The 3,611-nt window shown below is 30.6% G+C and overlaps 1 long non-coding RNA gene across 1 annotated transcript; it reads right to left on the bottom strand.

Moving 5' to 3' along the window:
• Positions 1–225: 225 nt before the first annotated feature.
• On the bottom strand, positions 226–3,283 carry LOC133194462 (uncharacterized). Its single transcript, XR_009722088.1, has 4 exons — positions 2,516–3,283; positions 1,876–1,949; positions 1,198–1,542; positions 226–973 (listed from the first exon to the last, which is right to left on the bottom strand). It is a non-coding gene; the product is annotated as an uncharacterized LOC133194462 (long non-coding RNA).
• Between the last annotated feature and the right edge of the window lie 328 nt (positions 3,284–3,611).

The following is a 3,611-nucleotide window of genomic DNA, read 5'->3' on the forward strand; positions in this document are numbered from 1 at the left end:
CTACTTTTTAGCCAATCATTGATAAAGATCATGTATTATACCTTTTCTTCGAAATGCATTTTTATCATATAATTCTACAATAGCAATTAAAATGACCCCAGAAGTTTTATAAAAACAAAGAAATATACAATTTTAAAAATACATATTTCATAACAGTTAAAGCTAATGATCATCATCTCCAATAAATTGATCATTACTTAATGTTAAAAAAATATCATTGGCATCTTCCATAAAATATGCATGCATAAAACCATAGTATGAAATATTGTGATGAATTTTTAAATCTCATAAAATCAGAGATGACTTAAAATATCATCAATGAAATTAAGTGTCCCGAAGCTTTGAGCCAAAGTAAATCTACATAAAATACATTAACACTTTATTTACTTTTGTGCAAGGAAAAAAAATAATTCTCACAAGAATTCTGCATCAAGTGACATGCAAGCATCTAAAGCAAGCAATTAAATACATTTCTATGGCTGTCTTTATTTATTAAACTCTTTGTACATTTTTTTATTTGTCAAAAGGCTTTGTTATAGGCATTATCAGTTATACTTATGTAAATTGAATCTTATAATATTATATACATGTATTTCAGAACCAGACATTAGCTAGTTTCTATCTACATAAAATGTATTTAGAATCTTAACTCTGACAGGTATATGTGACAGTCTGAAATATTGAAGGAATGGGTAAATCACTTAGTTGTTCATATCTATTATTTGTTACTGTTACAGATTGCGCGAGTCCATTTTCTGTGCACTCGATATAAACATAATTTATTTTCACTGTACATATCCATCATGCTGTGCATTTTACAATAAAAATAAAATGCATAATGATCACAATCTGTGACACTATAAATACACACTGCAATAACTTTTAAAAATTAAGGTCAGATGTCTTAAACTTTCCCATTTCCAATGATGTCACTGGAGGAAACTTAATATTGTTGAGCAGTTTCTGGTAGTAGCTGAAAAAGAAATGTGATCTTATGAATTATACATTAACAACTTCCTTCTTAATTTACACTGAAACAAAAAAGGGCTTTCATTTAACAAGTATTATTTGGGAGGGGGGGGGGGGATATGTGTTGATAATACTCTATATTTCTAAAAACAAAACAGAAACAAAAAAAAGAGAGAAAACCAAAAAAAATCAAAAACAGGTTATTCTTATTTCATAACAAAATTTTACCTTGTATATGAAATGTTCAGGCAAAGGGTTCCTCAAACACCGTTTGCCTATGTCAAATACTGTAGTGTGATGTAGTTTTGTATCTCAGCTAACGATCCCAATGTCAGTATTATCACAGCTACAGATGAAAGGTTGTCAATATAATCACTGCATATTTCTTTTTTTCACTACATATGCAGGACCAAAGATACAAGTTTTCGTTCACCAAATTAATCAGTCCAACACTTGAGAAAATAAATTACTCCCAGTCCTTCTTCAATCCTGTTGTTCAGGATCTCCAAAGTACCTCCACAATATTCTTCATTTCCACCATCCTTCGCCAAGCATTAGTAATTTCCATTTACACTGGAAGAATAAAAGAAATTGACATTACATGAATACTCTGCAACTATGTATACAGTCAATGTAAATTTTGATCATTCATTAGTATTTATTTGGATATTGATTACAAATGATACTTAAATAAAAAATAAATACAATTTTTTTAATTAGTGTAAACCACTGCGTTTATAAATAAATTACTGACAAAGTACATTGTTAATGTTCATTGTAAATGTTGCACATTATTACTATCATTAAGTACTGTACATGATGAGGCATTATCAATTTTTATCATTAATGCATGTCCATAGAATTATTCTGTTTTTTTTTTAAAAAATCAGATTTAATCCACTTAACTTTATTTGTACAGTTAAGAAACCGTGTTCAGGAGTCCATTATACAATGTACTCTGGTAAATCCAATCTGTAAGTCTGTAAAGTTGAAAACAAAATAATGATGAAATTCAATTCCAGCAATTTTTAGTGTATTAAATATGCAGCACCAAAATCTCCATGTATACACTCAAATATGGGAAACTGAGACTATAATGTGGAAGAAAGTTTCTTTGCCTATACATCTGGAAGTTATTCAACTGCAATGTTATCCAAATTCAAAATTAAACTTCCAAACACTATCCAATTTTTACTTTTAGAGATTCATTACATATGTAGAGGCATTCTAAATGTCAGAAGCACCCCCATCAAATAGAGTAATTTTAAAATAAGAAGAAAAAAAACATGAAGCATTTTGCTTTCACATTTTATGAACGAGTTCAAAGTGTACTCTTAAATTGATAGTGCCAATTAACCTTGAACATTAATAAAAAATAAATGTAAAATAATTTTAAGAATATCAACTGCTAAATAAATATAATTAAAATTGCCATTGATACAATACTTGCACATCATTTCAGTACAGCTTTTCCTGTTTACTATTCTGAATGCATCATTTATGAATTAGGAAAAGGTAATGTAAGCATTATTATGATTATTATTACCTGAGGTTCTCATGATATCCTCAAATCTGAATCAGAATATTTAAGGCTTTCTTTTTTGTTTTCTAGACTGCATTCCTCAGCCATTAACCAGAGAAAGTTAACAATTGTCACTTTTAGAAAAATAAAATGCAAGTGTCACATCACTGCAATAAATGCAAGTGTCACATCACTACTAAAAATGCAACTGTTATTTCACTGTTGATTCACTGCTAAGAATGCAAGGGTCACATCACAATCATTGTTATGGATTAATAAATACATCACATTATTCTATAGAAAAAATTATGAAGGAAACACAGTCACATATCCATAGAATATGTGTTAAAAAATCAAATGGTAATCACTGTTTAATTCAACAGTCATATTCGCACAATTCCATTTCCTGGTCAAAAGGAATGCAAAGGTACTGCCACCCTCACATCACTGGTGAAAAATGCAAGTATTATATCACTGCTAAAAATGCAATTGTCTTACAAACCAGAATCAACAATCAATGTTACGGATCAATACATCACTTCATTCAAAAAATTCAATCGAATGGAAATCAGTGTTCAATCCAACAGTCACATTCACACAAATCTCTCTTTTTTTTTAAAAGGACTGCAAAAGTACTGCCACCCTCACATCCCCAGTGAAAAATGCAAGTGCCACATCACTGCTAAAAGTACAAGTGTCTTACACAAACCAACAATCAATCTTATGGATTAATACATCACGATCTTCCATATGAAAAATTACAAGGGAAACACAATCATATTTCCATGGATAATGCATCAATCGAATGGAAATCACTGTTTAATTCAACAGTCACATTCACACAATTTGGCTTCACACAATTCCATGTCCTGGTCAAAAGAACTGCAAAGGTACTGCCTGCCTCAGTACTGCTGGACTGCCACCCTCAGCCAGACATCTTTGACAATCCATTCTCCCAGGATCAAGAGAGGAATAATCTCAGAGGACTCAACACAAATAAAAAAAATTATATCACTGCTAAAAATGCAAGTGTCATATCACTGCTTAAAATGCAAGTGCCATATCACTGCTAAAAATGCAAGTGTCACATCACTGCTAAAATTGCAAGTGTCACATCACA

This window comes from Saccostrea echinata, unplaced genomic scaffold, assembly GCF_033153115.1.
Source record: "Saccostrea echinata isolate AGI-Se365-2 ecotype Australia unplaced genomic scaffold, CSIRO_AGI_Sech_v1 ptg000029l, whole genome shotgun sequence".
Classification (NCBI taxonomy): domain Eukaryota; kingdom Metazoa; phylum Mollusca; class Bivalvia; order Ostreida; family Ostreidae; genus Saccostrea; species Saccostrea echinata.